Source organism: Cricetulus griseus (genome assembly GCF_003668045.3).
Source record: "Cricetulus griseus strain 17A/GY chromosome 1 unlocalized genomic scaffold, alternate assembly CriGri-PICRH-1.0 chr1_0, whole genome shotgun sequence".
Taxonomy (NCBI): domain Eukaryota; kingdom Metazoa; phylum Chordata; class Mammalia; order Rodentia; family Cricetidae; genus Cricetulus; species Cricetulus griseus.
This window is the reverse complement of record NW_023276806.1, coordinates 217,524,673-217,549,284: the sequence shown is the minus strand read 5'-3', so window position 1 is coordinate 217,549,284 and position 24,612 is coordinate 217,524,673. Positions and strand designations below refer to the sequence as shown.

Below are 24,612 nucleotides of genomic sequence, written 5' to 3'. Positions count from 1 at the left end.
CTATTCAGAAATAGTAAAAATTATTCTGTTCTATTTCCAGATGAGACAGAAAATGAATCAACTTTTGAACCTCAAGTCCTTGAAAGTTTGAAACAAAAAGTAAACTTTCAGAAATTATAGTTAAAAAAAACACTAAAATGCCTTTATAGTATATTAATGGCATATTTCAATGGTTCCCAATATGACTTCACTAAGGGACCATATTGACACATGTGACTCATGACATGTGTGACAGAAGGCCAGGTTGTTTCCTAGATGAAGGGCTGTAGGAAAGATAGAAGAAATAATAATCAAAATAAGTTTTGATTACCAACTCCTGAGGGTTGTTCTCTGACCTCCAAACTTACACTGTAGCGCACATACACAGATACATAAATGTACATACATACATACATACATACATACATACAGAGAGAGAGAGAGAGAAAGAGAGAGAGAGAGAAAGACATACATACACACAGAGAGGTTAACAAAAAGAAAGCCCAAGATGATACAAGTTATAAAAGTAAAGGTAATATATTTGTTTGTCTTTTTAAACTTCAGAGTCTTAGACTTTTAATTATGCTTTTATAAAGCTGTTTGGTCCTATGTCAGGTCTGGTTCGAACACACCAATATTCTAGTTACCAACACTGCTCTGTCCCGTCATTAACTAGTTCCTTCAATAGTGCAGTGATCATTTGCCATACATTCATTGCCTGTGGGTATCAGCCTGTGACAGGAACAGACATTCTAGAGACGAGGGAGGAGTTCACTTGTCTATGATTGATAAACCATAAAATGTTGTTTATGTTAACACCATAAATTTTAGAATCACCAAATACCTTCACTGTTTTACTTAATGTGCATTTACTTAGCACTATCCAGTTCATGGAGACACTGGACAGAAAATTCTAGGTTTTAAAGGACTGAGACATGTGAGAATGGCTGTTTGCAAGCATACTTTCTACCTTCCTCCTCTGAAAGCTAAGGAAAGATAAATTTAAAGTGGGTATTTGATCTACAACTAAATATCTAACATAGCTTCTAAACTAAAAAGGAAGAGTTATGCATGAACCCACAACCCTATCTGTGAAACTGAAACAAGATGGCACCGGGCTATATCAGGTAAAAAACAAACAAAACAAGAACCAGCAACATTTTCAAGCAACTTGAGGTACAAAAGAGTCCAAAATCACGTAGCTTAAAACCATCTAAATAGTTTAAGGGAAGACACTTTTTGGGTGCTTTGAAATCATGGAAAGACACTCTAATGATGCAAAATGCCAAGAGCAGATGGCCCCAGAACAGGACTCCAGTGTGCAAGGTTAGTTTACTACTCTAAGGTTCTCAAAGCGAGGTTCCCGGGCCACGAGCAACAGCATCACCTTTACTTCTTAAAGAGGCAAATTCCTAAGCCCCTTGTACATCACCTAGGTCAGTAACTCCAGAATTAGAACCGGCAACCAGAGTTTGGAGAGAACCGTGGCAGTTCTGAAGGTAGAGCATGCATCCGGGTACTTTAGAAGGCTCTTTAATACCTTCACACGCTGGAATCCTGTTCTGCAGCCGGCTTTGCTTGCCTTCTGTCAGTTTCTTAGAGCATCCTTCCATGATATAAAAATCATACTAAAAAATGGTTTTCCTCATTGTGTTGTCGGATTCATTAGGAAAAACAAGAAATGGCAAAACCTTGGGTAGAGGGGGAGGGTAGGAAACCAGAAGCTGAGACCTCGACTGACCATTGCTGGATTTGGAGGAAGAGAGGAAACTGACTAAGGAATGGAAGCTGCCTCTGAGAGTTGAGGATCTCACCTGAGCCACCAGCGGGCAATCATTTCAGCTGTGGCATTTTAGGGAAGTTGTAAAGTCTGATCTACAATTGTGCAATAACAAATGGATGTTGTTTTAGCTGCGATATTTATAGTAATGCAGCATCATAGGAAGAGAAAAATTGTATGTTTGTGCGCATTTAAATGTATGAAATTTGTAATGTCATACGAAAAAAAACCTGAAAGAAAGCAATTTCCCACAGAAGAAAACTTACAAGAAAGAAAAATGGACTTAGTATGTAAGTGCATTGAAGATTTGGGAGATAAAGGGAGGCAAAGGCCATTGTGGCCCTATGACTGCTGGCGAGTGAGTGTAAAGATGTGAGCCATTAGATATGAACGCGACTTACAAAGAGCTGCAGTGTGTGTTACAGGCTATGACGCATTTGAGCTTAATATTCCAGCAGCAGTCCTGATATTTGTTTCTGTAGGAATTACAGTAATTTTGTAAGAACGAGTGGCTACATTGAATTTCCACTGGTATGATATCTATCTATCATCAAGAAATATATAATTAGTCTCATATGGAAAGTAGTAAGTACTTTGAAGACTAATCAACATTGTATATCTGATGTCATATAAATATAGAAACATTGATTTAAAAGCATTAACACTATGTTGTAAAATGAAACATGTATACACTGTACTAAACTGGAATCCCATTTCAATGATATATGGATGATATATGGCCTGCAGGAAATTATATATAAATGAGTGAGGAGTCATATACAAGAATGTGTATAAAATATTGCTCATAATGAGACTAATAAAGCCACAAAGAAAGAGCTCTTCATGAAAAAGATTCATATAAAACCACAAAGATAAGAAATAAAATTTAAAAAAGCCTCAAAGCTTTCTGATTAAGAAAGACACCATAAGCAAAGCAAAAATAACTGGGAAGAAGAGTCAACTGCAAACTCATTACCCGCAGCAATGATCACTAAGTATTAGCAAGAAAAGACTTCCACCCACAACGTGCTGTTCCCATAAGGTCATCCATTTGGAAAAGTAAAGAAAGATAGTCTCACTAAGTAAGGAATCAAGGGTTTAATGCTCATAAGTTAAGTCAGGTATAAGAAAGTCCACAATTTTGATAAAGAATTAATAGGTATTTATTTGGGGAGCACTCCCATAATTATGGTCAATAACCACCATGGTCTTCTTGTTCCTGGAGATGCAGCCTCTGCCCTTAGGATGTTCCTACCACACCCCAAGGGAATGCAAGCCAGCCCCTCCTCTTCTTTATAAGGGGTCATATCTGCACACCCGAAAGCCACACCCTAAGGTGTGGCCACCACCCCAAGTCCACTGGTGGAACAAGATGCCACTATACATAAATTTCAGGAAAAAAATCTATGTTCAACCATTTCCCACCCAATTGAAAAATAAGACAAAAAGGTTGGCCATGTAGACTTAGTAGTTGGAGAAGGCACACTATGAAGAGATTCTTGACCACTCAAGACCAAATAGTATATTCACACAGTGTAATTTTGTAGTCTTTAAAGAAACAGCAGTAATATAAAATAAGAATAATTTAAGCATAATAGACTAGGTTGAACTTTGCAGAAAGTGTCAAGCATTGTGTGTGGAAGGCAGGAGTGGAAACACATAAATCACTGATCATTACTTCCTTGGGGAATAGGCAAGAAACATGGCTTGACTCCCAGTATTGATGGATTGGAGGAGTAAATAGTAAATTACTTGAAATAATTGTAAGAAAGAAATAATTGTAAATTATTCGAAAGATACAGGGGAGATTGGTAAGGGAATTTAAAAACCAATAATTACTTTTTAAAACCAAAAAGGAGAAGAGAAAACAAAGGGAATAAAGCAGAGACCATGTGCCAAAACAAACTAAAGGATTTCAATATAAATGAAAAGGAAACATTAGCAAAAATTTCAGAAAGAAAGCCAAATATACACAAAAATCAATATAAGTAAGATAAATTCATCCATGAAAATTAAAATTAAGCTTATAGGTTATATACAACGAGTTAGCTTGAAAATAAAGTCAAAACAAGAATAAAATAATGTATAAAATTTGATCCATAAAAGTGAAGATAAAAATGGAGAGACCTAGTGTTATAAGATGAATGCCAATATTCTACAAATACAGCAAACATTTGAATAGGGTCAAGAGTGGACAATCTACAATAGAAATAACTTTCGTGGATATTTATTTCAAAGCATCACTACATGACATTGAAATTCACATAGAAAACAAAGAGAAAAGCAATAGGAAAACAATAATAGTTTAAAAGTTTAACAAACCTTTCTCTTGGTAAATTTGTAGGGAAGGGGGAATGTGACAGAGCCTGGGTTATAGGAAGGAAAGTAACATGCTTTTACACTCGACTTTGTGGAAAAAGAAAAAAAGACTTCTGGCAAAGGCATTTTCATTACACACTGTTTAATCATAGGCAAGGATACTAGAACCCTTGAGATAAGCTTGGTGGCACATATATGTGATCCCAGAACTCCAGAGGTGGAGGCATGAGGAGCAAGAGTTCAAGATCAGTTTTAACTACACGGGGGAATTTAAGGTTAGCTTGGGATACTTAAGCCAGGCCCTGATTAAAAAAGAAACACAGCCATGCTGCATATCCATAACCACAGTATGTAATTTTCAAACTAATTCAAAATTTAAGTAGTACTGTGAGGGAGAAGTTAGAGGGATCATTTTCCTGTAACCCTGAGGAATTACAGGGAGCCCGTTGAAGGCTTACTAGAGATAAGTACAGAAAGCAATACTGACAGAAAAGTGAAAGTGCCACATGGGTAAGGATTAACATATTTCTCGTGATAAACTGTTTAGAGAAAGGTAGAATGCCAGGTGTGCTGGCTCACACTAGAAATCCCAACACGTGGGAGGCTGAGACAGGAGGAGCTGGAAATCAAGAGACAACCAGGGCTACGGAGTGATGCAGCAACACCCTGTCATCAAAATACAAGGAAGAGGACAAAAAGGGATTGAGGGAGGAGGAAAAAGAATTTAAAAGGGACAGTTCAAGATACCATTTGTAGAAACATAAACTGATATGTTTTTCAAAGTCATTTTGATTATTTATAATTCTAAAAGAACCTTACAATATCATTTCATTTCACTTTGTTCTCATTGGGGTTGTAATATGATAGACACTGTCTCTTGCTAACTTGAGCAGAAACTGACTGGGTTAAAATGATGCTGGATGGAGAAACAGAGTTAAAACGGAAGGGGGAAAAAACAAACCAAACAGCAAATCTAAACTTGAAGCAGTCATACCATTAGACCATCTTCGCTAGAAGAAACAGATAAGAAGAAAAAAAAAAACCATATGTTAGGTCCTTGCACACACATACCAACACAAGAACTACAATCCCAAGAAATAATGAGGCAATTGGCCTCACTCATAGGGCTGGGGAGAATGATACCTTGTGTGAGAGTCCCTGTAAGATTGGACTCAGAATCCACAGGTCACATGCTATCAGCAAGAAGGCAGGTGTCCTGCAGCCCACTACTATGGATAGAGGACCTTGGGGGTGGCTGTTCATGCAGCCTGCTGGCAAGTCTCTGTTATTCTTTAATCATTGATTCAGGTAAAATCTTATCCTTCTCAAGAACTCTGATGCTTTTGATGACTGGCAATTTTGCCAGCTTAAAGCAAAACAGATTTCAGGAACAGGTATTTTAGGGTTTCTCTGCTTCTCATGCTACTGTTCATAGTCAATTCTACAATACCACTGTACGATCATAACTACTAGGTCAAGATTAAGATGCTTTTCATTGTCCTAAAAAAAGTGTCGATTTTAAAATGTTAATGCTTTCAGCCAAGTTGCTTGTAACATGAATATGCTGCTAATGTGTTTAATACTTATGTTTCCACAAACTCTAAGGATTCTTGTAAGTTCCAGGGAGCTGAATTGGATCCAAACAAACGGTCTAAGAGGCGTCAAGGAGTTCCGTACACCCTGGACTGCAATGAAACAACCAGCTACCCCAGGTCGTGGCAGTACCCCAACCTTCTCTGGTCTCCCAAAGATAGTCAACACCCCCCACGTCAGCAGGAAGCAGTCTTGAGAATTCAACACCCTTATTCCTTAACCTGCCATGTCTAACACCCCACCTTTTTAAATAATAAGTAGAGGTGGGAATGAAAGGTTCAGGCTTTGACGCTAATCGGCTCATCCTCTTTAAGAGACAGACCCTGCTCCCTGACAACGGTCAGGGCACGCACAAGAAGACATGCTATATCATCACCCCATCACCCGCCATGCACGAGGACTCTGGGCATGCGTGGAACCTCAATGTGCATGCGTAGTCTTCCCTTTAAAAGGTCCTACTTTCCTGCTTCACTCTCTCTCTGCTTCCTCTCTTTACGCCGCTTCTCTACTCTCTCTCTGTTTCTTCTTGGCTCTCTCTCACCTATGCGCTCTCTCTGCCTCTCAATGGTGACCGGCCATGGCGGTCAGCCATTACCCCTGTTCCTCTTCTCTCTTAGTCTCCCTACTCTGCCGGGCCATATAATAAACTAGTTAACATGTCTCATCTTGCAGCTTTCTCCTTTCCTCTTTTTAAATAAAAACATAACACATAGAAAAACAAAAAAGATTGTACACAAAAGCAGATGGCAGAACCCACAAAGGAGAAGTACAGTTTTGTTTCTAAACTAGGTTGAATAGATGCTGAACAACCAAAACGAACAAACATTACAGTGATGTGCACAGCATCGAGCCACATCCAACACCTTACTCCAAAAAGACGTGGACAAAGGTCCAAATTTTGTAAAAAAAAAAAAAAAAAAAAAAAAAAGGATGTTTGTATACAGTGAAAAACTAAAAGCTGTTTGATATCGCAGAATTAATTAAACAAATGATGCCATAGCATCCCAAGATAACGTACAACCACTTAAAACCTTAAAACAGTGATGCAGACTACAGGCATGAATAGGGAACTCAGTGTGGAGTGAATCAGAAGGCACACTGAAGGCCTGCGGGGTACAGCGTAGTGTTAGAGTGCTTGGCCACCTACATAATGCCCTGGTTCCCATTCCTAGCAGTTACAATAGAAAGTCACTCATTAATATATTTTAAGGGAAAGTGGGGACTAGCTGAATAAAACCACTTTGGGAAAATTCTGCCTTTGTTTACTGAACTGTGGGAGAAAGGCTGAGACTAGTCAGACAAAGGCAGGTGGACGGGTTGACAAGCATAAATATATGTATCTCAAATGTGTGGATGGAGACACATCAATAATTTAACAATAATTTCCACCTATTTGGAGCTATGAAATAATAATTATCTGCATTTTGTTTATTAATGAACTCGAATTAATTCTGTAATTAATAGAGGAGAAACAGTTCTTCACCTTCTCAGTAACAAGAAGGGTAAGAAAAAAAAAGGTCTGGGATTAATCTTATAATTGCTATGCTACAGCACCTTAAATTACAGTGAAATAGGGTTAGATGCATTCCAGCTTGGAGCTGCATTCAAGTTTGGTTGGAAAACTGCTACCATTAATGGCCATTAATCATTAATATCCATTGAGTTTCAGCAACACCAGCTTGCTGACAAGCAGGAAGCCAGACGTTCAAAGTAGAACAAGAAACATGGCATCATTACTCTCCCTTGGCATGGTCACTGTTTTTTTTTAATAAATTAGAAATAATCTTATTTTACATATCAATCCCAGTTCCCTCTCCCTCCCATCCTCCCATGCCTCCCACCGATCCCCACATCCAGTCTCCCATCCACTCCCCAGGGAGGGTGAGGCCTTCCATGCGGGATTATCAAAATCTGTCAAGCCAGTTGGGGCAGAGCCTAGGCCCTCCCCCACGTGTCTAGGCAAACAGAGTATCTCTCCATGGGAAATGGGCACCTGAAGTGTGTTCCTGCACTAGGGATACTTCCTGGTTCCACTGCCAGAGGCCCCACAGACTGCCCAGTGCTCCTAGCTGACACCCACGTTCAGGGGGCCTGGGTTAGTCCCATGTCTGTTCCCCAGATGTCAGACTGGGGTTCATGAGCTCCCACTTGCTCAGGTCAATTGTTTCTGTGAGTTTTCCCAGCCTGGTCTTGATCCTTTTGTTCATCACTTCTCCCTCTCTGAAACTGGATTCCAGGAGTTCAGCTCAGTGCCTAGCTGTGGACCTCTGCTTCTGCTTCCTTCAGCTACTGGATGAAAGCTCTATGACAGCATATAAGGTAGTCATAATTCTTATTATAGGGGAAGGGTATTTAAGGCAGCCTCTCCACTATTGCTTAGATTCCTAGTTGGGGTCATCCTTGTGGATCTCTGTACAATTTCCTAGTGACAGATTTCTCTTTAAACCCAAACTGGTTCTCTATTGATGTGCCTCTTTTTATGCTCTTCTCTATTCATCTCCCAATCAATCTTCCTGATCCCTCATGTTCTCCTCCCCCCTCCTCTTCTCCCCTCCTCTTTCTCCTACCTCCCTCTCCCCTCTCCTCTCCTCCTATGTTCCCAATTTGTTTAGGGGCTCTTGTCCCTTTCCTCTTCACCACGGGACCATGTATGTCTCTCTTACAGTCCTCTTTGTTTCCTAGCTTCTCTGGATGTGTGGATTGTAGACTGGTAATCCTTTGCTCTGGGTCTAATAGCCATACATGAATGAGTACATTCCATGTTTGTCTTTCTGTGACTGGGTTACCTCACTTAGGATGGTTTCTTCCAGTTCCATCCATTTAAGCATGGTCACTGGTAACATCATCCCACACATTTTAATACTTACAGTGATAGGAAGAGAATTGCCCTGAATATGAACTGTGTATCTGCATGAAGCAGGGACACATTATCCAGTTCTGGTCAATTGACATGTTTCTATTTCTTTGTTTTGTGTAGCTCTAAATAAGACACTGTTAAGTTCTCTGCCTGAGAAGACATGACACTTGTGTTAAATTTGTATTCATAAATCTCCCAAGAGGCATCATCCCAACTACATGGATTTCAATGTCTGATCAGAATGCTGAGCCCATGGCTTTCCATGTGTGTCTGAGGAATGTCACAGAGGTGAGAGGGTCTGGAGTTACATAGAGATAGAAAAAAGCATCATTGCATCTCCAGTCTGCACTGGGGCATCTTCTCCACTGATGGCCAGTCTTCCACCCTCTCCTTGTGGAAGAGAGGGTGGAATCACTCTGAGCAAGCAGAGTAAAATCACTCCTGTTGCAGCGGCTTTCACTTCACCAGTTACAGACATGCATCACCACAGAAAGCCATAGAATGTAGGGGCAGGAGAAACCAGAGAGCATCTTATCTGAATACTTCACTCCAAGCTGAGGCAGCTGACACCTAAAGAAGTCACACTGTCCCTCAGTGACACAGGAATAGACAAGACAGAGCCTGATCCTTCTTAGTCCTTAATATAATTACTTGTCTCTAGCCAGGGAAACATCAATTACTAGCTTTTCTTAAACCAGACAAATTTCAAGTGTAGAATCTGAATCAGTGTTTATTGTCACATAACCAATTAGTACTAGGTTTGAGTGTAAAACAACACTCAGTTATTAAGTCATAGTTTTCTAGGCCATTATCCCTAGCCATAACAAGTAGGGACTCAACTCAAGTTCTCCCTAGACTTAAATCAAGAACTACACCAAGTCAGGAAATTCTCCTCTGGATCTGAGACCTTTCCCAAGCTCAGGTCATTATGGCGAGATTCCTCTTGTAGGCAGAGGTCTGTGATCTCCATTTCTTGCTGGCTGTCAACTGGGAGAGATATGTACTCAACATCTAGGTTGCCCTTCCTCCTCACCATGTGGTCCTCTAATTTTCAAAGTTGAGAAGGAAGAATTTGGGCTCAGAGTACCTGCTTAGCCCACGCTCAAATTCCCAGGACAGAAGGAGGAAGGAGAAAGAGGGGAAAAAGACGAAGAATTTTCTGCAGTCCCAATCTTCTCATCCTTCATATCTCCCAGATTGTTCCCTTCCAAGAAAAAAAGCACTCGCTAGTAAAGCTCAGAATAACCACCCTTTTTTAAGCCAGCTGTGCTATCTAACATAACCTAATAAGCATTATATTCAGGGTCTTCTCTACATTCAAGGCCTATATCACCTTAGAATTTTGACTTCCATATAACCTAAGCTATCCAGCAGCTGCCATGCGACTGGCCCAGCTGTGCACTCGACTGAGCTGAAATAGAAGGGCACATCGCCACTCAGCATATTTCTGAAGACACTGCATATGAAGACTACGGGTATGCAGACTAATGCCCACAAAAGCACTTCCTCACTCACCAAACTCTGAACAAAAAAACAAAAAAACTGTAGAGGCTCACAAAGGGAGAGCGACTAAGATCGAATGACATGGGGTTATTGAGGGAAACAGAAATACGTCATAATTTCCGGATATATATATATATATATATATATATAATATATATATATATATATATCAAGTACTCAGAGTTCTTTCTTCTTATGAAAGAGTTATATTCTGATTCTCCTGTCATCATGAAGATGAAAGGAACTGCAAATGATGGCCTTGCCAAGTGTAAGGACAATGCTCCATCTACAATGATCTTCCTTTTTTGAACTAATGCACCCTGCATTCACTGCATAGACCAAAATATGTCGAGAGATGCTGCCAGTTGCCCTATCTGCTCATTTCTATGGTTACAGCTCAATTTCATATACCCTGTATCTATCTTCCTGCTTGTCCCCATATTAGCTATTGACCCATGTCTGAGCCTCTATTTTCCCTCTTCAACTCACCTAATATGCACAGCAAGTTCAATGTCTATTTCTTTGTTGCTAGGAACAACACAAGTTTATAAACCCACACCACCGTCACCACCTCCTTTCTTCTTTCAGTTGCCTCTGTGAAGTGGTTCATTTCTCTCTGTCCACACTAGCTAATAGCGCCTTCATGCTCTCACTTTCACTGCGGTATATGGTTTTATTTGTTTGCTTTGTTCTGTGTACACAGTATCTAGTAAATCTATTGAAGGCAGGGACGTTGTCTTCCTTGGGAGGATGTATTTCATTCACTGTGCTTTAGGGACAGCAGCTTCTCTCAGATTTGTTAAGCACAAGACGGGCTTTTTGGTCTTATCTTTTGATATATAAGCAAATAGAATATTGACTTATCCTGTATTTGGATTAAAAGAATATCAGCTCTGGAACTCGATCATGGCAAAGGCTTTATGATAAACTGGCCTGCTGGGCAGACATCTATCTATATAGCTGACTGCTTACTCATCTCTTTGTAGTAAATTAACACAGGAGATGAGGCTCAGCAGTAAGTAAAATATATATAGAATAGTGAAGACACACTGTATAACATAGCATACTGGACACTCATTGAAGCAGGAACATTGCATTTTTAAAGGTTTATTTTAAATTGTGCATTTGTATGTCTGTGTACACCAGTGAAGGTGCAAGGAGAGGATTTTGAATCACATAGGGCTGTAGTTACAGGTGGTTGTGAGCTGCTGGGCATAGGTGCTGGGAATCCAACTCACATCCTTTGGAAGAACAATATGTGTGCGAGACTACTGAGACACCTCTCCAGCACCAGACTTCAGTGGCATAAATAGTAAGAGACAATAGATTAAAGGTGTGTGCCACCATGCCTGATGCACCACGTATTTTCAGTATGAATTTTTCTGCTTTCATTACAAGGCTAATTTTTTTCATAGTGTAATTTTTATCTTTAGTTTCTGCTGTTCGTCTGGGTTTGCAAATTTCTTTGCATCTCATTCTGTTCTCTCAGGATGTTATTTTCAAACTCTACTTATTGGACTCAATATTTTACTAAATATTTCCATGGTGTTAAGTAAACATTCATGGAAGAGGCAAGCTAACTCTCTCACTCTTCCCTGTTCTGTCTCGTTCTTACAATGGCTGCATCTCTCTGTTGTCACAGCCTCAGCCAGGTCTAAACTCTTGGGGAGCTGCAGAGTTCACTTGACTCCATCAATATAGCCTCCCTCACTGCCCCCCACCCCACCCACTGCTACCCTTCCTTTTAGTGAATAGCTTGACACTAATCATGGTGCTTTGAATTTGCCATCATTCTTGCTAGGGCCTAGGCGAAGCACTTAGATAGAATTGCATCTAAATGCACAAGCTGTGCCTCTCTCTCCCTGCACCCTGGGGTGTGTGTCGAGGGGCGGGGGGGGGGGGGTTTGCACGTACGAATGTGCGCATGGTGGCCAGACGGCAATATTGGGTTTCTTCCTCAACTGATCTCTTTTGAGACAGGATTGCTCATTGAATCCAGTGCTCACTGACTGGCTAGACTTCCTGACCAGCAAGCGCCACAGATCCACCTGTCTTTGATTCCCACCCCCCCCTTGGTGATACCCACAACCATACCTTGCTTTTTAACATGTGTACTGGGGAAGCAAACACATGCCTCATATTTACACAGCAGGCAGACTGAGCCTTCTCACCGCCCCAAGGTGCCAGCTGTTGTTGCTAGTAATGGCTGTGGTTGGTTGGTTGCGTTGAATTCTGCTCCTTTTTTGTTTGGTTACTGAGATAGTTTCCTTGATGTTTGATTCTTACTTTTTCTCATTTTGCAAAGTATGTAACTCTGTTTCATTCTATTGTTGTGTCCTTGTGACCATACATTTCTCCTCAAATGCTCAGAATCTACACTGACCTCTCCTTTTATTCCTTTTCTAAGATGGTAATGTGTTGCCCATTTTAATAAGAATATTATCTTGGCCACCTCTATGACTGTGCCTCCTCTTCACCAAAGTGAAAGGAAAAGTCAGTTCTCCTGAGTAATTTGGGGTTCCTGCTGTTGCCCTAGTTTCAACTATGTCCCAGGGTCACCAAAGCTGAAGAGGGGCTCTAAGGACACTATCCAACACTGAAGTTTGTTTTGAGCCATGTGTAAATGTGAGTAGTCAGGATGGTTGTAGTTCATGCTCTTCTCCAAATCCATACACCCAGGGGTGTCATTACCAACCTTAAATGGTATCCGATCTTAATTCTTCTCTGCAGAAAAATCCAATACCATTTCCTCGCCCTCTCTAGCAAATGCTAAGTGTGTCTCAGAGTTTAAAGAACCAAGAAAACTGTGCTCATGACACGCAGATAAACAGCACTAGACCTAACCAGTGGACTATAGTCATTTTTTTTTCAGAAACATGTATCCTAAGACTGTCCTTCCAGAAGCTGGACATGGTTTACATTGTATTTCTTTGTACTGTAGAAAGTACAATTTTTTCAACATTCCAATATTTCAGGGCATCCTTAAACCCACAGTGTCTATTATACATGTGACACCAAACTGCCTCTTTTCACATGCTATACAGAGGTATGCACTATGCTGTTGGAACACTAATTCCTGTGTTTACAGCGGTACCGCTCAGGTACTTTCCAAAGAAAAGCAGGATGTATCCTGATTTACACTTGTCACTGTCACAACCCACAGGAGGAACGGGTGTTCTTCCTTGATGCTAATTCACACACCTCAGTGTGTGCAAGAGTCACAGCATGGAATGTGGTGTGTAAGACACCAGTAATGGGCATTCCCCCCTCAGTGTTGTCACTCATGACATCAAAATATCGGAACACTAGTAACTGCCCAATGAACGTGAGTAAGATATCATAACAGATAAATTGTTTCCACTTTGGACATTCTGTACTCATTCGCTGCGTCCTGCACCCTCTGCTGTGTATACCTACCCTCGCTCCTAGCTGCAGTAACAGAGGACTCTGTTGAGTTTAAATAACCATCATATTCTCCTCAGGGAACGTCTCATAAATTCAAAAGTAGAATGAATGGCTTGTTGTCTGTTGCAGACAATCGGGAAGGAGGATGGTCCTGGGAGACCTCCGATGTGCCTAGATACACTTGGAGCCACTGAAGAGTGGCTTCATAAACTTGGCCTTTTGAAGTAAAAAAAAAAAAAAAAGTCCCAACTCATAGAGAAATAACAGATGCCTTTCTCTAACATTTCCAATATCTTGTTTTCAAATGCGATGTTTTAATTTTAATTCTATTTTCATTGTAGAATACATTTCTTTCCCAAATCTTGATCTTCTATCAAAACTCAGACACGCTATGCTGTCTCACATGCTTCCTCTGCAGTGGAGTTCTTTGGCCGCTTTCTGTTTGCGTGCTTGTCTGTGTAGAAGCACACTCCTGAAGAGGAAGAGGTTGGTGCTGCTTGGCAGTGTACGCAGATTTCTAACTGCTTCTAGCAATAACATACAGGGTGTTAAAAATGACAACCTATATTTGAAATATGCAATACAGCACTTACCTTAAATTATACCATGTAGGTGGGATGCTATAAAAAGAAGTATACTGCCATGCTATTCAGAATTCATAGAGGCTTAGGGAAGAATAACCTAAATACTGAATATTTGCAGTTTCCTCACACATGTTGTTACGTTTATCACTATAAAGTTTACAAGTTACACTCTCAGTAGCTCAGGCTTTTACTTGCAAGAAATAAATGCTATCCATTTTAGCTAAGCCAGCAGTGAACTGGTTCACTTTGAGCCTTTGTTTTTAAGTGTTACTCGGCCTCTGATTCAATCCTAGAGCTGAAACATGTCAGAGAAATCAATCCCATAAATACTCTTTCGGACATAAAGCATACAAGTTTATATTTTAATTTCCACAGGACACATAAATGCAACTTCAAGCTAATTCTGGAGTAGAATGGAGTCGATAGACAAATAAAGATAAACGGGTTCATCTTTAATGCTGAATAAATGGGAAACACAGACATCATCACAGAAGTTCAGTGGAGCATGATTTCAAAGGATGAGTTAATTGAACAAACTCTGACTTCTTCTCCTGTTGTTTTGCCCATTTTATTTACTTATTTACTAAGTATACAGTGTGTCTGCCTGCATGTATGCCTGCAGACCAGAATGCAGATCTCATTACAAATGGTTGTGAGCCAGCATTTGGTTGGTGGGAATCGAACTCAGGACCTCTGGAAGAGCACCCAACGCTCTTAACCGCTGAGTCATCTCTCCAGCCCCTCCGCTAGTATCATTAAAAATGTCTATTTTATTTTGACACAAATCTTTCTACTCTTGCTGTTTGGATTTCATGCTTAGATTTTGGCCACATCTTCCTCTGTGGCCCACAGAAAAATCTTCTTGAAACTGCCCTTGCCAGTGGCATCCGCTATGGTTGGTCAGAATTGGGAGACAAGATGAAATGGGATATGTGGGCTCCTGTTTGAGGACAAGGCCTGGATTGCAATGCTTAGTAGACAGTGTGATACACAAAGTCTCTGCCAGAAATGAATTTATGCAGTTAGTTACTTACAAAGCCACTAATTCTGTTCTGACTGGGTAGGAATTGTCTCTCGAGGGTGTATTGTATTTTCCTGCTATCTGGGACAAAGTGGACTCTGAGAGTATGGTGTATGAGCAGTGGTCACATATGACTTATGAGTAGATTACAAAGGAGTCAGGAGACAATGATTATTGAAGACTGGCAAAGAGACAGGAGCCTGCAGATAGGGAAGGAGAAGCTTGAACGAAAGAGCAAAATTAATAGCATGAAGAACAAGTTAAGCCACCTTAGCTCTGAGGGAGCCGACTTCTCCACCTACAGAGGCTTTGTTGAAATTGTAAAATGCAACTTGAGAGTCCATAAAGGGCCATAATAAAATAAGCACTGTGTACTTTCCATTCAGGCCAAGAAATAGAGCATCACTATTCCTAGATGCCACTCTGGTCAGTGACAGAAATCCCCCTCTTACTCCCCTTTGAAGTGTTTGTAACCCTCCACCCATTTCTAATCTCATCTGGCTTTGTTTTTGCTTTGTCTTTATGACCCATGAGTCTCTCTGCTTGAGCATTTACAACGGGATTTCTCCATCTTCTTTTGTAACGAGCTTCTTTTGTTCAATCTTATGCCTTGGAGACCATCGTATACTGATGGGTGCTCTGAAGTTGATTCCTTTTCCCTGTGGTGAAGTGTTTTACTACGAAATGTTCCACACTTATCTGTGCTTCTTACTGTCAAATGTTCGGAGTTGTTGGCAATCAAACTGTTTACCAGGAGGTTTTTAAGGAATTTTCTAACCTCACAAACTTATATGGGGAAGCAATGGGCAAATATTGAGCAAGCTAATTATTTTGAAAAGGAAATTGACTGGTAGAAGCAAATGTTTATATAAAGGTTCTTGCTTTCTTTACTTAAGTGTACTATCCTCCAGCTTAGCTTATTTAATCTCAGATAAAATACACCCCAATGTCAAGATTTGCTACAAAGCTATAGTAAACACAGTTTATAGTATTGACATTGGCATAGACAAGTATACAGTGCATAGTCTAGACAGTGGCATCAAACCCACTACCACATAGAAACAGGCCACTTCACAGATCTTGTTGGGACAGGTGGTCAACCAAACCCCCCCAAAAAAATGTTTGCTTGAGATTTGGCTTTCTACTCAACAACAAACTCTAAATGTATTGAGTGCTTAATGTATGATTGGAAAACCAAGACTCCAAACTTAAGAAGAGAAGTTGGAAAAATATCTTTGAAGTTTAAAAACCTAGAAGGATGTGGCAATAAATTCAGCACCATTGAACACTGTCAGTTAATAGAATGAAATCATGAAAATAAAAGAGAAATGACTAATTGTCATGCATATAACTGATGAGGGTTAATGCCTAAATAAATAAGTCCTGTAAGTTAATAACTCCTTTCACATAATTAGCTTGGAAAAGTTCTAGACACACAAATTCAATGATGCAGGGTGGCTTCTCTTCAACCTTTACCATAGAAAAATCCATGTGCTGCCACCTGTAGGAAGATGAGGAAAGAACTATGGCCTATTTTGCCAAAGAAATGCTTCACAATAGTTAAAAATGATTAAACCACAAGAACATGCATGCAATTGAAGGGGAAAAGAGCCTTGCAGAAAGCACACACTCTTAATGAAATTTTTGAAAAATGTGAAACAATATTCGATGCTGTGCATATAAGCACTCACATATACCACAGAAACTTGACAATATAAGAAACAATAGTAAACATTCCCAGTGTGATGCCTACCTCTGGAGACACATGTATGTTATTTCTTAAGCTTGTTTGTGTGAATATGGATCTTTACCAAGCTCTTAAATCTTATTTGCATTGGCATGCCTGTAATGTTTCTTATTTATTGTTAAAATATAGTGTCTATAATAGAGTGCAGTGACCACTATGTTATTGAAGTTATTGAAGATGTTATTGAAGGCCTAGGCAAGGCTCTACCACCCTCCTCCACACCTAGGACAGACCCTTCAGATGTGCCAAGCCTCTGCTTCCCACTGCAGTCTTCCATCCTTGACCTAGAGCCATGTTTCTCCTTCATCAACTTTGTCTTCAGGTAGCACCAGTCCCTGTGTGTCATGTTCTCTAAACCTTCCTCAGACATACCCACCCCACAGTGGATGCTTGTTCAGCCGGATACCAGCCAAAGGAGACTGCAGAAGGCCTGCACTGGCTATTTACACTTTGCAAGTGTATACCCTGGCTTCATGAAATGTTTTGGGAGCCCTTTTTCAGGCATTTCTGAAACAACCAGTGGCACAGTATTAATAAAACATCTCTCCCAGTACGAGCACTTACTGACTGTTCTCATTAGCTGAGCCTCGCATGGTGTCTGCTGAGTGACTTTCCTTGAATAGCCCTTATTCCTGAGTAACTCTAGCTTTCCTATTTGATATTTTGCCTAAATATCTACAACTCTGTTTAATAGTGAAGCACAAGATGCTCCGAGTTTTTATGGCCACCCTTGGAGCTATTTCCTTCTGTTTTCTGTGCACAATACCCAGAGCTGAACGACCACTTGGTGAAACGATGCTATAATGCGTCATCTTCGGGAAGTTTCTGCTGCCTAACACTCCTCTATTACTGCTAAAAGATGTTTTCATTTTTGAGAAAGTTGAATTCTCTGAAAAGTGACAAAGATGTTTTATAGGGAAATTTTTAGTTCTAGTCACTCGGAGTAATGTTGCCATACTCAATATGCAGACCAAAAGAGAAATCACTCTAAAAGAACAAAGATGACCTAAAATAAAATTCTTCAACATATATATTTTAGTGGAGAAAGTTAATTTTAAAAAATGTACATCTAGAGGCTGGAGAGACAGCAAAGAGCACTTAGTGACCTTGCAGCAGGCCCACGTTTGGGTTCCAATACCTGCATGGTGGCTCACAACTGTCCATAACTCCAGTTTTAATTGGTCTGGCTCCCTCTTCTGGCCTCTGCCAGCCACATGGCTTCCTTAGATATGTGCAGGCAAAATCCTCATACACATAAAATAATAATAAATAAATATTTAAAAATGTAGATTGAAAACAGAAAAGAACCTAATCAAAGATTTAATTGCTGGGGTAATTAACTAGTCACGTTCTGATGTGCTTAGCACTTTCACTCTGACCACAGGCTCACCTCCCTTTTCTGTTCCTGTTCTCATTCCCAGCACCTCCACCTCCTGGGTCTCCGATCCCATTCTGACTCCAGCTAGCATGAATTGCCATGAATGGTCCTACATGACCATGAGCTCACTGAGCATGAACCTGTTCTTTCCTTCTAGGCTGCCCTGAAAACAGTTTGTTCAGGGTCCCTGCTGTAAGGATCTATGCCATTTCACCATGGAAGTGCATTCTCTCCCAAAGTGGCTGATGGAAGGTGAGCTTTCCCCATCACACTCATGGACATTTGTATCAACTCGAATCAAAATAAATGAACTTTAATTTTTGTTGTATGTCTTTTAGGTGTTTTGCCTGCATATAAACACACACACACACACACACACACACACACACACACACACACACACTACTTCAGGTCTTCTTGGGTGACAGCCACAAAATACAGACAGAAAGGCAGAGATCTGGCCACAATTGCCTGTGTGTTTGTGTGTGTGTGTGTGTGTGTGTGTGTGTGTGTGTGTGTGTGTGTGTGTGTGTGTGAGCGCGTGCACGCGTGTGCGCATCTGTTGAGTGCCTAGTGCTCACAGAGGCCAGAATAGAAAGCTGGGACTGGGGTTACAAATGTTTGTAAGCCATGGCACAAGGCTGAGGGTGGAACCAGGGTCCTCTAGAAGGGCACTTGGTGCTCTTAACTACTGAGCCACCACTCCAGGTTATAAATGAACTTTTGATTTTGAGATTTTAAATGATATAAAAGGGAGCCAAGAAAAGCATTGGGGTGCTGGTGCCGGTGTTTGAGGTTTTGATTTCCTCAATTCACATTCCTGAATGAAGAGTCTACCTTTCCCTTTAGCTGCACGGTGGCTAAAGCCTCGCAAGTGTGGGCAGATCTCTGCCTTTCTGTCCGTATTTTGTGGCTGTCACCCAAGAAGACCTGAAGTGTGGTATGTTCCCATGGGGCAAACTGGAACAAGCAGATAGAGCTAGCCCAGTCCTCTGCCTTTCTCTCAATCAGAACGGAGTTTCCTATGCTTCTAAGAAAGGTAGGTAGCTTTTGTTAGCACTCCAGTGCCCTGGAGACTGAGTCCTTACATTGGGCCACGCTGAACCTCATTTCTTACCCTTCTCTGCAGCTAACTTGCTTGCCCCAGAGGGCCACATTACACGACTAATAAGTGTTTTGTGTTCCCTGCATGTGACCTGCATCATTAATCTTGGCACCCAAATTAAATGCTGGGTGGAGGCCCAGCTCCTGAGTGGTAGCAACATGTAATATATTGGAGCAGAAGAGGTACATTCTCCCTAGGCTCAGTGGAATAGGTTCCTTTGGCAGAGAAGGCAATAGAGGTCTCAGTGGGTGGTGGATACCCAAGCTATGATAGTAAGGCTTAAGAAAGCGTGGCCTGTCCAGTTTTTTCATCTTCTCTGCCATGTATGCTTAACTTTTTGTTGTTCCAAATCTGATGGCCATCACTAGAGTCTGAAGCAGGGAGAATGTGTGTGTGTCTCATTGCCCACCCCCACACAAAGCAGGGAAAATTCAGACAGCAAAGCATGAAGAACTGAGTATGCTACACACGGGCATCATTTTATCATGGCAGAAAATTCATGATGTCTTCAGTCTGAGATATTATTTCCAAAACTATTGAAAAGCTATTCATAAATAATGGAATGGCATAAATTATAGAAGACCTTGCTTGCCTGCAGGGTTTCTACTATTGGCAACTTTGATCATCTGTACACAGCACCTTCTGAAATCTCATTTATCAGATTAAAATCCAATTTTCTAACTGAGAAAGAAGTGTTCACAAATTTGGTCAATATGCAGAATGTAAAAGTCAGATTTTTTCAGCATATGTGATACTATATGTGATATGTAAAAACCAAGTGACATCACTATCCCTTTCTGTGCTCATTTTTAAAAAGAAGGCATGACATACAGAAACAGATTGGGAAAGGGATCTGGGAGGGTTGGAGGTAGGGAGTGGGCCTGAACACGATCTGAGTACATTGTACTCATGTATAAAATTCCAGAAGATAAATTAAAAAAAATTTAAAATACTCCTGTCCAACATAAGTGGAGGAAAACATTTTATTTTTGTTTTGTGTTTGGATTTTGTGTTTTAAGACAGCATCAGCGAAGCCTGGCTGATCTCCAACTCACTGTGTGGTCTAGAGTGGTCTTCCTTCCTTCACCTCACAGGTATCAAGGTTAGTAGTTGTGTGTTACCATACTGGTTTGGGGTTGGAGGGGAGGAACTTTAGAAAATGCATTTTATTTTCCCTCTGAAATGTTTTAGGAGCAATGTATTAGAGCACACAGAGAACCATAAATGCCTCTTCTACTGCCATCATGTTTTCTTATTCTTCCTTCCTCTGACTCTTAGAAGCAGAGAGAGTGAACCTTGGGGAATTATTCTTGGCTGTGCTAGGCAATTTCACGAGCCATTCCATATCTGTGTATTCATTTCCTTCTAGTGACTAAGTGGATGTCGTTAATGTTTCTTCCCAGATGAAAGCCCAGGAGATGAGCAGGTTAGAAGTGCATCATGGGTCGCTCTCAGCCACTGATTACAGAGCATCCACTGCCGGACCACACGGAGATGACAGGGAACAGGGTAAGTTAATCCAGATGACGGGATGCTCCCTGAGAGGCTCTGACTTGCCTTCCAGGTAGAGATGTTCATAGGAGCACAGTGCTCTTAAAAAAAAAAGTTTAAAAATAAAATTTAAAAATCGTAACGTGTAGCTACTGTATTTCCTTTACCTCAGCATATTACACAGCCTGCAACAGATGTCAGAGGAGAAGGGAGGGGAGAGACAGAGGGGGTGGGGAGAGGAAGAAGGAGGGGGATGGAGAGAGAGAATAATTGAATTTCTCAGAGTATTTTTTACACTCAAAATTTATTTTAAAATGTACAGATGAAACTAATCAGGAAAACTACAATTTAACTCAGATTTCAGGTGTTACCCAGCAGCCCTGCCTCACCCCTTAACCTAGCACACAGTCTCATGAGAACACTTGCCAGGAATGTACAAGGTCCTGGGGTTTAATCGCAGCACAAAATTTAAAAAAACAAACAAAAGTCCCACAAAAATCAACACATGCTGGTGATACAGAGACAGAGGTAGCTAAATCACTCTAACTCAGTATGCCTTGCACGATCCAAGTTAGTTAGAGGACTGGAGGTCCTTCACACACTTCTACAGACTCCGGGGAGATTGTCTCAATTTGTTCTCTAAAATAATTGTATCAATCTAAACTTCCCCAAGCCATGGAGAATGTGTTTTCATAAACCCACATCTTCTCAGCATGGTTTCTTTCTCTTCTTTCTACGGTGTAATAGGTGTAGCTACTGTAAGTTTAATCTGCATTTTGCTCTGTGAGACATCTGTTACTGTTATACTGGCCACTCAGGTTTACTCTACTGTTGCACAGTAAATCATCCCATAACTATTTCTGATTGTTATTGTCTTTATATTCTTCCTATTGATTTCTAGAGGCTTCTTATGATTCCTGAATACCAGCCCTCTGGTTGTCATATGCACTGAAAATACATTTCACCCAATTGCCTTTTCTGCTTCCTTAAAAATTTTTAAATGCAGTTTATATTTTAATATAATTAAATGCACATATCTTTGTTTTCACGATCACAGCAGCATTGTTCATAATAATAAAAAAGGAAGCATCCTAGATGCATATCATTAGAAAAATGAGAACGAGAAACAATAGAAGGCTCTGCCACAGCAAACATGATAACACTACAGGTAAATCAGATCAACAGAAGTCTGAGTGGATGACACAAGTAGAAGATATCAAGCAATATAAATAAATATACATCCCTTAGAAACACTTAAAATACATTATTGTAAAATATTTAAAGGTATGGGGGAAAGAGACTAAATTTCAAAGTCAGGCTTGCCATGAAGTTCTTTATTTTTTTATTTCATTGTGCATATTCAATTTATACAGTACTATGTTACAAATGGGCATTTTACATTCACACACACACACACACACACACACACACACACACACACACAGAGTGCATTGAGACGATTCTCCCACTGTCACAGAAGACAGTGATACTGAGAGAAGCCCAATAGTGATGACCCTGCACGTAATAGCCAAAGGAAAACAGGCACTATAGACGGAATTGGGCCTCAGGCCAGTCGCATCATAAATATCATGGCTAAAAATCTGGCTCTACTCTTCCTGTGTCCTGGAGAACCCAAATAAAACTGAACTTAAAAATAATAAACTAGGGGGTTAGAGAGATGGCTCAGTGGTTAAAAGCACTGGCTGCTTTTCCAGAAGTCCTGAGTTCAATTCCCAGCAACTACATGGTGGCTCACAACCATCTATAATGAGATCTGTTGCCCTTTTCTGGTCTGCAGGCACATATGAAGGCAGAACACTGTATACATAATAAATAATTTTTAATCTTTAAAATAAATTAAAAAAATAATAGACTAGTGTGTTTGCCGGATGAAGTTTCAAGATAGGAGAGCATTAAGATTGGTGCTGGAAAGCTGCCTCAATTATTTGAAAAGATCAGCATCACTGAAGAGAAACCTTTTGTGCTACACTGAAACAACAGAAAAGCTCTTCCCATTGCAAAAGCCCTTCCTTCCATCCAGAGGCTCTACCTAGAGATGGCCCAAACTCATTGAGGAAGAAAGCCTGAACTGAAGGGATTCCAAGCTCCTCCAGTGCAGCCGCATAAGAATGTGTTTTGTCAGAGTCAGCATACAGAAGCTCAAACACCTGCAGGCCAGCAGAGGCAGGCTGCATCTTGAGCTAGCAGAGCTTGGCAGCATGATCCCTGTGGTTTTGCAAGCATGGAAGATGAAGGGTTGATGGGGTCAAGGAGTCTTGGGTCCATGATATCAGAGAATAGCTAAAGCTGGAAATGCTTTAGCATCCTTGCAAGGAATTGTGTGAAGCTGTGAAGATAGAGAGAAGTTATTATGGCAATCCCAGGACCATCAGGTATGCATAGAGGAAAGCTGAAGTCGTGGACGAGAGCCAGCCTAGGAAAGACTGTGTGCTGTGGGCAGCAGAGCTGGAGGACTGGGACATGGCGCTGGAGGACTGAGTATGAATGGTACTTGTTATGCCTGACATCTTCCGTTTTGGAGTATGATGTTTTACTCTGTATTTTTAAAGTATGTAATTTAGTTTTCACTTTTATAGGAGCTCATGGTTAACAGACTTTGAATTTTTAAAGCGTTGGAATTTTTAAAGACTATGGGGATGTTTGAAGCTGGACTGAATACGCTTTATAAAGTGATCATGAGCCCTTGGAAGCAAAAGGTGGAAGTCTTTAGCTTAAAGTGGTAGTTTGAGTCTCAGCCTGACAAGGGGTGGAGTTGTGATGGGCAGTGGGAATTGTCAACCAGAGATGGTTCTGGAGGATGGTCGTAGGGGATTATCTTGATTATGCCAACTGAGGTGAGTGAGAAAACTGACCCACCTCTGGTTGCACCATTACCTGGTCAGGAGACTTCGAACTATATAAAATAAACAAACTGAGAAGCATTCATTCATCATTCTCTACTCCTTTTTTTTTTCTAGGCAAGGTTTCTCTGTATTGCTTTGGAGGCTGTCCTGGCACTCACTCTGTAGACCAGGCTGGCCTCAAACTCACAGAGATCTACCTGCCTCCCTAGTGCTGGAATTAAAGGCGTGCGCCACCAACGCCCTGCTCATTCTCTACTCTTTGGCCACATTTGTAAGCGGTTGCTTCACTTGATTAACTGTTTCCTTTACTGTACCAAAGTTGTTTAATTTTATGAGGTCTCATTTGTAAATTGTTGGCTTTGTTCCCCGAGTGACTGACACACTATTCAGAAGGCCCTTCTCTCTATCTTGTTTTCCTACTTTTCATAAAGTAACATATAATAACTTCACATACAAAATTCTAGTGGCAATTTCAGCTGAAATTAACTCATTAAGAAAGTTTAAATATCATATTATAATTGCATATTATCCAAAATTCCAGAAAGCATTTAAACAGGCAATTACGTGTCATTACTCATTCAGGATAGACAGAACAATTATTAATGAAACTGAGCCTCCCAAAAGTGTGTACTTGGGGTGGTGGTAGCACATGCCTTTAATCCCAGCATTTGGGAGGCAGAGGCAGGCAGATCTCTGTGAGTTTGAGACCAGTCTGGTCTACAAGAACAGCCTCCAAAGCCACAGAGAAACCCTGTCTCAAAAAAAAAAAAAAAGTGTGCACTTCTTGCTCCCGAATTTTGGGAAAGACAGGCATCAGTGTTAAAATCAAGTTTGTGGTTTCCCTTCATGAGGAAGCCGATGCTGCACTTCTTTTGTTCCTTGAGAGCTGTCGCTCAAGGCACTCGCGTCATACCTATTCATTCCAGAAGGCACCAGAGATGAGAGTTTAAGCCTCTGCACAAAGCCAACCACCTGGCATTTATAAA

General features: G+C 40.7%; 1 pseudogene; it reads left to right on the top strand.

Annotated features, from left to right (window-relative positions):
- The window catches only part of LOC113832615, a 44,823-nt pseudogene that overhangs the window by 15,294 nt on the left and 4,917 nt on the right, over window positions 1–24,612 (top strand).